Raw genomic sequence first — 11,364 nt, forward strand, 5'->3', positions numbered from 1 at the left:
CAAATTCACCACAGGCATAGACACATCACCAGAGTTGGTTATCCATGGCTGGCGATCCTGCTGCAGCTGTTGCTGTGACTGCTGCTGCAACTGCTGCTGTTGCAGCTGCTCTGGTGTTTGCTGTTGCAGCTGTTGCAAGATATCCATATTCAGAAACCTTACCACCCTCTGTACTTCTTCAGGAGAAGAGTGCAGGTCTTCCTGGCATGGTTTATGTTCTCGACCTTCCATTTCCTGTTCAAGAGAGCAAACATATCTGTACTGGGAGTTTTGATTGCGAAAGATCATGGATTTACTTTATAAGCATTGCGCTTTATTAATCATTCAGCATATAAAAGTGAGAAGAAAATTTTATCTGAGCCATGATTCCAAAATCACATTTGTCAATAATTTCTAAAACCTATATATGTAGCAGTGGGCATTTAATCCAGAACCAATCTCTGGATCATTTGACTGGACACTCAGATCCACTCACACAGACACATACACATCTGGAGAGCTTCATGGATGGGATGCCAATCAGATTTAAACCCATGTAGTGAAAAGAAGTTGGGAAAAATTTTCCACAAATAATCTTGTTCACTTTGTAAATAGTGTAATTATGAACATTCCTTAAAACATCAATGATAAATATTATTAAACAATTACAACCTAAACTATTAGTATTACCACCATGAAATCCTCTCCTCTGTATTGGAGCTTTCCCAGCCTCCAAACCATGTCTAAGTCTCTCATTCCCACAACCATACACGCTCTTGGTTCTTCAACTGTCTTCTTTACATTACACATTTTCTACAATTCTTTTAGACCAGATGTTTTATTTTCAGCCATCTACTACATCATAATATGGTTACAACAGCAATATCCACAATTTTTCCCCTCAAGACAGAATGAGCAGTGTTCAAAACAAGGTGTGGATGTTAACTTCGTCATCACAGAGCAAGTGGAGGGGAAGTATTGTGGATATTGCCATTACAACAAATGCTGGAAGCTTCAAGGTCAAGACATGCCCCCATTCCTGCTTTGTTTTGCAAACACCCACACACCAGAAACATCAAATAAAAAACAAAGGAAAAAAAAAAGACTGACTCTGACTCTTGAGTACCTCATCTGAGTAACTTGTCTTAATTAAGGTTCAAAATGCTAACCAAACTCGGTCAACTGCCAAGACTGAGCCAGTTTGAATAACACATTTTGGGGGTCATGTGACATTCTGATTTCGTGATTCACCAACCCATCACAGATCAAAACTTGTCTGAACCATGTTCACACATAATGTGTAATTCAAGAGCAAACTAAATTAACACTGAAAAATCAAAACAACTGCAAACATACTAGCTAACAGTTCAAATCCCTAGAGACTTAAAACTGATTATCATTCTGTGAAGCTTTTAGTCAAACCTTAATGCAAACAGTGATTTTGTATAGAACTGAGTTTAAAAACATTTGTCATCTTAGACAGTCACAGTGACACCTTAAACTAAGTTGAATTTTACTTCCCTCTGGATGAATGCTCCATAAATCAGCAAACAGTATCATTTGATTTTGAATCATTTTGTTAAATTACAATTGGGCTTTTCTGATGACTTTTTTTTGTTACAGTTCTGTTATTGGTGCAACAGCAACATACTTTGGTCAGCTTTATATGCAGGTCACAGTGGTGTAATGTACTAACCGGTTGTTTTTTTCTTCATTATTTCATTTTTAAACCATCTCTCAACAAACATCAAATGCTCGTATCAATTAGACAAAATGAGGGAGAAACATCCTTCCAACCGACTGATCTCCCCCCCCCCCCCCCCCCCCCCCATCATGGCCACCACCAACAAAAATTCAATATTAATCATTATCATCATCATTATCACCATCAATATGTATCGATTCCTTTTCAATTCACATTTACAATAAATTCTGATTCCTAGAAAGAGGGCATTGCTAGCTACAGAGACGGCTGAATGGGGAGTGTGTGAAAAGTAAACAGTCCATGAACAGAACGGAAACAGAAAGGAAAAAAAAGAAAAAAAAAGAAAAAGAAACATATACACACATACACACGAACACAATACGTCAAATGCAAAGCACACAAAGTTTGCGTGTGTGTTTTTAGCAACTCGACTGGTCACTCATTCTTCCAATACATAGCAGATATTCGTTTAATTGTGTGTACGCGATCACTCAAAACTGGATCCGGAATGAAGCCAAGATGGCGACAGGACAGGATTGACTTTCAACGGAAAGAAGACACAATCAATGGCCATCTGTCTTCATTTTTCAAAAAAATGACTGGAAAATATGTCTAACTCGCTAAGCAGTCATTAAGCTATTTAAGAGACAGAGTATTTTTAATTCCCGACCACTGCACATAAACAGTAGTGATAAAAACAGCGATGACGGAATCAGCCAAAACAACTTGAAACGATGACATACCGACCGGTATTAATTTATCTAAACACTGAAGCAGCATACGTCGAAAAACAGATGGATCGCAGTCTCCACGATTACTAAAACATTACAGGACAAATGAAACGTTCCACATTTGGAGTAAAACAAAACAGTGATCGTATTTTCCGGTTTGTTGAAACCATTACTTGACAGCTGACCGTCATGTCCCTCCCGGAACCATTTTAGCATGAACAGCTTCAACATTTTTAAACGGCTTTTGGGTTACAGTACCACTGGCATTTAAAAATCAACAACTAATCTGCAACTAAATGAAGAACAAAATAAGTCTGATCAACAATGAAGATTTATTTATTTCTTACACCCAATTCCTTTCAGCGAGATAGGGCTAAACTGCAAAGAAAAAAGTTGACAAAGCCCGACGGACCTCATCGCTGCCGTTTGCGTGCCGGTTCAAAACATTTCAACGATACCATGAATGAATGATGATTAAAGTATTGACAACAAACAATCGATTAGGGGATAACAATCTCTGTTGTAACAACGTAAAACTTGCGTAATAGTTTTAGTACAAACCTTCTAATAATTGCACTGACGTTTGGGTAACTGCTCCAATAAGCACGCGATAAGACAGCTGTAGCCGGCGAGTGGCTGGGAGGGTGGGGAAGTGAAACTGGACGAAGAGGGGGGCGGAGCTTGACGTAATCAGGTGAGAGACAGAAGGCGATTGGTTGTCAGTGGAACGTGGCGCAGGGGCTGCGCAATCAAGCTGTATGGTTTTACCCTCGTGTCAAACGCACATGAAATAGTTGACGTGATAACGAAAACTGTAATAGCACTTTGTCCAATAAAACAGTGATGTCCCTTGGTAGTGTTAACACCGTGGAATATGAACAGCGTCCTGGAGCGGCTATCTGTGTTGTAGACCTACTACTACTTCTCAACCACCACCACTATCAGAGCTCAGTGGTAGTAAACATATTATTCTGAGTGCTGCTAATGCATTTTCACAAAATGTGAATGGGAGTGGGGTATGGGGGCGGGGGGCAGGGTTGGAGTGGTGGGGCTTTCTACGCTTCCTACGTGTGCAGCATGCGCTTAGCGCACGTAAAAGAACCCACGACAACAAAAATACACACAAAAAAGGGTGGCGCTGTAGTGTAGCGACGCGCTCTCCCTGGGGAGTGCAGCCCGAATTTCACACAGAGAAATCTGTTGTAATAAAAAGAAATACAAATGCAAATATTGCGAGAAAGTGTGTCAGGAAAATGACCAACGATTAATATGCGAGAAAGCGTGGAATTGTGCCGAGAAAGCGGACATGGGATTACAAGAAAGCGTGAGCTAACAGTTTCTCAATAACTCGTATGAACACTTACCAAAGTGGATGCTAAGACTGTGTCAAAAATATTTTTGTAATGTCATGAAAACAATAAATGGAAGTCATACACACCTAACATAGCATACGACTTAGAAGCCAGTAGCTATAAAACGTTAACTGATAATAACCCACAAAGACAAGCACTCTTATTAACTACTAAGTACTACGGCACCACAATTTAGAGCGGCTCACTGAATTGTGCAATCCTACTTTCTACAAACAATACTTTGAGGTTAGAACTATCTGTGAAACACGTGTGACAGGACGAAGTCTGTAAGTGTACGTCTGTGCGTATAGATGAACATCTTATTCCGCAGTTGTTGTTGTTGTTTTGTTTTGTTTTTAATTTATTGACGAACGCATGACACCATAAGAACGGTCCTCCTGTCTCTGTCATGTGACAGGGGATCACGTGATTCTTTGTGGACAGCGTCTTTTGACCACTGACTTGTAAATAGAATTTAATGACACAGTTCTATGACACAGATACACGGGCATAGCCTGTGGGTCGTTCAACTCCACTAGCTTGACACGGAGCGCTGGGCTGGCGTTCCCTTGTGTCGTGACTGTGTTCGTGTCGCCGACAAATCTGTGGAAGCCCTACTATGCTCTCTTTGAGACTTGCATATCTCGCCGGCTATAGCTCGAGAGAGAGACTGAGAAAGACACAAAGAGAGGGAGAGAAAGAGAAAGAGAGAGATACCCTTCATCTTCTCTGCCCGTGGTGATTCCCACTGATACGTATATTCTATTTTTAGATCAGTGGGTGATTCCAAATGGGAAGTGTGTTTTACTATCACTTTTTTCCCCCTCAGCGGCTTCCATTCGCTCCATGACGATGTCATGACGTCACGCGCGGAGCATTGTGGGACCGAGCGCCACTTTGTCGGTCGCGACGAATGTAAACACCGTATACCCACGCGACTTCTTCCCTTGCTCTGCCTTGCTGGCGGACTACGATCGTCTCCACTAGGATACTGAGCGATTCCAGATACTTGCTGTACAAGATATCGGCTGTACAAGCCGAGGATACCGTATTGATTCGGGACCCACTGGGTTTCAGTTGGCTTTTATCGAACAGTATTCCCAAGTTGAAAACTAAAGCAGAAAAGCAGGTTGAAGAAATGACAAGACAAAGGAGGTAGACATGGGCTGCAGCTATCCAGCGCACCACAAGTGTATGCAAATACAAGTGAACATTTCCGTGTACAAGTTGTTCAAGACATTTCTGTGGAGATAACACAATGTTGTTAGCTACGAAACAATGTGAATTCTCAAGTGTTCTCCCCAAATAGGCTAGTTTTCAATACACGTGTTGAAGTTTTGGCTTACACGAAGGGAGCTTTTCTAGTGAATTCTGACCCGTGTTCAGATGAAGGCCCACATTCTGTTGGCTTATCATATGGTTTCACATTTCTAGAATTAGCCTAAAAAATTCCAACAATAACTTATTTTATTTATCTGTGTCAGTTACATTCACTGATCAGTCTCGACCTGTGTCTGTTCTGTTAGTTTCATCAGTCACGACCCCGGTTCCCTTCTGATGAACAAAGGGACATAATTAATGTGGGCCTTGGTTGTTGCTTTTCAGTGTCATTGTAGATCTTGCTCAGTAAGGAAATTTGGAACACACTGCTTAATAACTGTTTCAAAGAAAAACACAGAAAACTGAAACAAGACGTGTCTTCAGATTAGTGTGTAAGGTGAACATCAAACTGGACACACACACACACACACACACACACACACACACACACACACACACACACACAGAGTGACACTCACACACACACACACACACTGATTTACTGATGCACACACACACACACACACACACACACACACACACACACACTGATTGACTGATGTGTGCATACACACACTCACACACACACTGACTGATGTGTGCACACACACTCACACACACACAGTGACACACACACACACACACACAGACACTCACACACACACACACAGTGACACTCACACGCACACTGATGTGCACACACACACACACATACACACACTGATTTACTGATGTGTGCACACACACGCACACACACTGATTGACTGATGTGCGCGCGCACACACACACACACACACACACGCGCGCGCGCGCACACACACACACAGTGACACACACACACAGAGTAATACACACAGTGACAGGCATATCTGTATTCATAGAATCAAACATACATTTCTACTGTGAAAAATTTGATTGAACTGAGCTGAAAAGGTGGGGGAGAGGGGAGGTGGGAGGGGGTGGGGGGTTGGGGGGGAGACAGAGAGAAAGAGCGTGGGTCAGAGTGTGTGTGTGTGATTGAGGTTGTGTGTGTATGTATGTGTTGATGTGTGTGTGTGTGTGTGTGTGTGTGTGTGTGTGTGTGTGTGTGTGTGTGTGTGTGAAAGAGAGATTAATTGCAAAAGTCAACATAAAAGGTTTATGTTTTCAAGTAAGCCTGCCTGTGATATGTTGAAGTATCACCCTGTTGGGCCCCATCTCTTCACCTTGGGCACAGCGGAGTGAAAATAACAGAAAACACCAGAAACAAAAGAGTGAAGAATAGAGAGGAAATATTGAAAAGTTAAAATTTACTCATGATATCCCAGTTTTGTGATTTTTCTGATAGTATTACAGTTTTTACTGCCTTCTCTGTCACAAGGGAAGAGGCGCCTCTTGTCGCCAGATGCTGATCATAACTTAAATGAGATTGTGTCTACAATCATGTATGTGGCATCAATTTGTGGAATCCTTTGGGTAAAAAAATAGCAGTAATAATTGATTGCTTTGAAATTTTCATGAAAAGACCATCTAATCTTCATGCAGGAGACATGACAGATTCTCATTACAAACACAATCATACAGTGATATGTAGGTATAATACCAAAAGGTTTTACATCATTGATTTCAAAAGGCTGGGGAGGGTGAACAAGTGACTTGTAAGCACATAACACAGGAAAGTGGATTTTAAAAATAAACTTTTGCTTGGGGATCTTTTCTTGCTGACTGTGGGTTCAACATTGGAGAACAAGGGGGACTATAATGTGTGCTGAAGTGAAAATTCCATCCTTCACCTAAGGCAAATGTCAGATGCGTACAAAAGACATAAAGAGTAAATGGAAACCTGGGGTGTGGGGGTGGGGGGTAGGGGGGATAGCATCTTATCCCTATCAGATATGTGAAATTTGCCCTGTTCTCTCTCTCTCTCTCTCTCTCTCTCTCTCTCTCTCTCTCTCTCTGTGCAGTGTCAATGTGTGTGTGTGTTTTGTGCTGTGATAGTGTGGATGTGTATATGTGTGCTTGAGCTGTTGGCTCACACAGCTTGAAACCAACCTCCCCACCCAACTAATACATAAGTCACACAAACATGCACACACACACACACACACTCTCTCTCTCCCCTTCCTTCTAACACACTGAAGATTCAATGTAATCAGTTTCCATTCTCATCATCATCATTAATTTAATCCCGGGCGCAATAGCCGAATGGTTAAAGCGTTGAACTTTCAATCTGAGGGTCCAGGGTTCGAATCTCGGTGACGGGGCCTGGTGGGTAAAGGGTGGAGATTCTTACGATCTCCCAGGTCAGCATATGGGCAGACCTGCTAGTGCCTGCACCCCCTTCGTGTGTATACGCACGCAGAAGATCATTTAATACGCACGTTAAAGATCCATGTCATGGTTAGGTGGGTTATGGAAACAAGAACATACCCAGCATGCACACCCTCGAAAACGGAAAATGGCTGCCTACATGGCGGGGTAAAAAAGAAAAGAAAAGAAAAGAAAAGAAAACAAACAAACAAACAAACAAACAAACAAACAAACAAACAAACAAAAACAACAACAACAACAACAACACCAAACAACAATAACAAACAAACAAAAACGGTCATATACGTAAAATGTTACATGTCTGTCCGAGTGTGTATGTCTGCGTGCCTGAAATCTGCATGAATGACACAGGAAACGAATGATGAGTGACCAGTGGCAGCCATCAGTCGGCTCTACTCAGGTAGGCAGCCTGTTGTGCAAATGGCTCCGTGTTTGTAAAGCGCTTAGAGCTTGGTCTCCGATCGAGGATAGGCGCTATATAAGTAACCATATCAATCAATCAATTAATTTAATCAATGACAGAATGTTTCTAATATCCATGCTGTTATCAGTCATGTGATGTCAGTTTGTGATGATATGGAAAAGTGACAGCTGATAATTGCTACACACACACACACATACACGCGCGCGCGCACGTACTTACACACATACAGACATGTACACATGCACACTTAAACAGACTGACACAGTAATAGACATGTACATTCATGCTCACATGTGTACATGTGACAATACATAAAAACAAAGAGCAAAATTATTTTTCAGGACAGCATTTTCCCACATGAAATGTGAATTATCACTCGACCCCCGTCAAGGAATTCTACTGACTTACTCTTAAATTAGAAAAAGAAAAAGAAAGAAAGAAACAATAACAACAACAACATTTTACATGATTTAGATCATCAAAATAAGTCAGCTAAGTACAATCACCAGTGACCATGAAAGTTGTAAAGGCGGCACATAACGAAACTTACAGAAGGAGTCTCAGAAACAATGGTTGCTAAACAAACCAGTGGTGTCAGTAATTTCGATCCGTTGCCCCCTTCCCCCCGCCCCCTCCACACACACACACACACACATACACACGCGCGCGCGCGCGCGCGCGCACACACACACGGGATTCCTCGCTCTCTCATTTGCTTGCTTCAATGTGCCAACAATGAGAGAACAGAAGTATCTATATGGCTTGTTGAAACATGTAAACCGTTCACGGAACACAATCCACGTGCCAAACTGCCGAAAGAGGGTGCTCACATCCCCATTGCCGGGTTGTCGTCTGCTCAGAGAGAATTCAAGAAGAATTTTACATTCAGTGTCGTGTGTATGTTTTAGACTTCACTGTGATTTTCATCTTTGTTTGAGATTTTACTTTGCGGGTAAAAATTGTTGGCGACATGGCACAAGGCATAAGTTTTTCTTCAGGTACGTAGTCTCATATGTTTAGTTTACACATTTCTTTTCACGTTGAATTGGCCTACCTGCACAGCCATTATCGTCATGTTGACTGAGCTGTCGTAATGGTGTTCATGTGTAGCTGATGACAGATGAGTTACGAGACAGGTTTTTACCTGTATTTTCAGCTTTAATTATCCTCAATTCTGCTTACCTGTTTTAAGTTCACGGCAACTTTTTGTACTGTACTGCGATGCACTGAAGCGTGAAACAAATCACAGAATCACAGAAATATTTGGCTATATATAGGCTAGAAGCCTTTTGTCCCAATAATAATGTCCTTTAATGTGCTTTTGGATCACTATATAGTGAACTGTTCCAAGGTTTAATCAGGCATAGTGTATACTACATTTATTTCTGACTCAATAAATGACAGAGCAAGGCATGCCACCTATTAAAAAAAAAAAAAAAAAGTCACCCGTCACGTGCATCATGAGACGTATCCTAGTGCAGTGCAACCTGCCATATACATGTGCATAATATTCATTTTTGGCCAATGAGTGTGCGCGTCAATGGTACAAATGACAAGACATTAATTTTTTCAGAGTTGTCAGTTTCTCTTACTGGGTGTCATAGTAAAAATACGAGTGCTTGAATTCACCATGAAAGCATAAGATAGTTTTTTCATATTGTATATGAAATATACACGGAAAGTAACGCGCACGATTCAACAGATGGGGCAAACAAGCCCCGTCCCTCTCCGTCATTGCCCCCCGCCTCCTCCCCTCCCTCCCCACGCACCCCCTCCCCCGCCCTGTTAACGACTGAGTGAAACTAAGTTTCTCAGTGAAAAAAAAGAGATCCTTATAACCCTCTAGACCTGTGTTTTACCACCCACCCCCACCCCCTCCTTCGCTCATTCTTTCCGCTACACGACCAACATCGATTTGTCGATGACTCTGTCGTGGTTCATGCATGCTGGGTATGTTCGTGTCTCCATAACCCACCGAACACTGACATGGGCTACAGGATATTTAACGTGCGTATTTGATCTTCTGCGTGCATATACACACGAAGGCGGTTGAGGCACTGGCAGGTCTGCACATATGTTGACCTGGGAGATCGAAAAATCTCCACCCTTTTCCCACCTAGCGCCGTTACCGACATTCGAACCCAAGACCTTCAGATTGAAAGTCCAACGCTTAAACCACTCGGTTATTGCGCCCGTTCGTGTGTGTGTGTGTGTGTGTGTGTGTGTGTGTGTGTGTGTGTGTGTGTGTGTGTGTGTGTGTGTGTGTGTGATAGAGAACCATTTCACATTCCAACGAGTGTGATGGACAAAGTACAAATTCAGTTAAAAATTTTGGGTGTGTAGGGTGGCCTGATTGGATTTAGGGATAAAGGGTTAATTATTTTGTGTTGCTAGATCGAGATTTCTTCCCTCTCTCCTCCTCTCGTGCTCTATTTCCCTGACCACCCACCCCCACACACACGCACCCCTCTCCGTCTCATCCTCTCTCCCTCCCCGCCCTCTCTCCCTATCCTCCCTCTCTGTCTCAGAGAAAATCTATGTATTCTCTCCTTTACTCTACAGACCCTGTGGACAGGATCCGCACGATAGTGAATCCAGTGTTGGTGAGGTTCCACAATGTCACGAACGACGTGCTATGCAAACAGGATGGCTCCAGTCAAATCAGGGGAGCTGTCAGGATGGTTGTGTCACAGTCTTTAAAAATCACCAGTGAGTCGTCTCTTTCTCTGCCTCTGTCTTTCTGTCTCCTCTACCCACCTTTCTTTTTCAGTCTTTCAGGCGCGTGTAGGTGTGGCTCGCCTTTTGCGGCACGTGCGCTGTGAGTGTGTGTGTGTGTGTGTGTGTGTGTGTGTGTGTGTGTGCGGGCGCGGGCGCGGGCGTGGATGTATTTTCGTTTATGCTGTGCGATTCTTTATTTCATATTTTATTCGTGGGCCACTTACGTTACAGACCGGGGGCCTAGCTAAAACAAAACCCTTATCATTCTCTTTGTCTTCTGCCGCTACCCCCTTCCCACTGTTCAAGGTCTTATCTCCGTTTGCCATCTGTCTTGTCTGTCTTCCTTTCCCTTCCTACCCCTGCCTCCTCTTCCACCCCCTCTTGATCCCAGAGAGAGAGAGAGAGAGAGAGAGAGAGAGAGAGAGAGAACTGATTGACAGCGGATCATTCTTCCTGAATACAGAGCCACTAGATTGTGTGTGTGTAAATTCATTATTTTTTTTCTATCATCCTTCTCTCCTGACCCCTCCCTCCCCTTAACTGTAAACAGTTTGGCCATAAGAGAGTCAAACAAGATGTCAGATCAGCTCATAACGCTTAAAGCTTAACCACAAGAAGGCAGTGCATTTTAGGGGCTGAAAAACCACAAGTAAAACTCAAGAATAAGACTAACAACTCCAAACAAAATTGAAACGTTGACAGAGCACCTCCACTAAACACTAAGACGATGGTTCACAGTGGACTGCCGACGCTGGGATTGCGACAGACGAACCCGGGCGTGGCTGTATATGGGTGACTCGGAATAAGCGGTGTGGGAGTAATGCC

The sequence above is a fragment of the Babylonia areolata genome, chromosome 22 (assembly GCF_041734735.1).
Source record: "Babylonia areolata isolate BAREFJ2019XMU chromosome 22, ASM4173473v1, whole genome shotgun sequence".
Taxonomy (NCBI): Eukaryota; Metazoa; Mollusca; class Gastropoda; order Neogastropoda; family Buccinidae; genus Babylonia; species Babylonia areolata.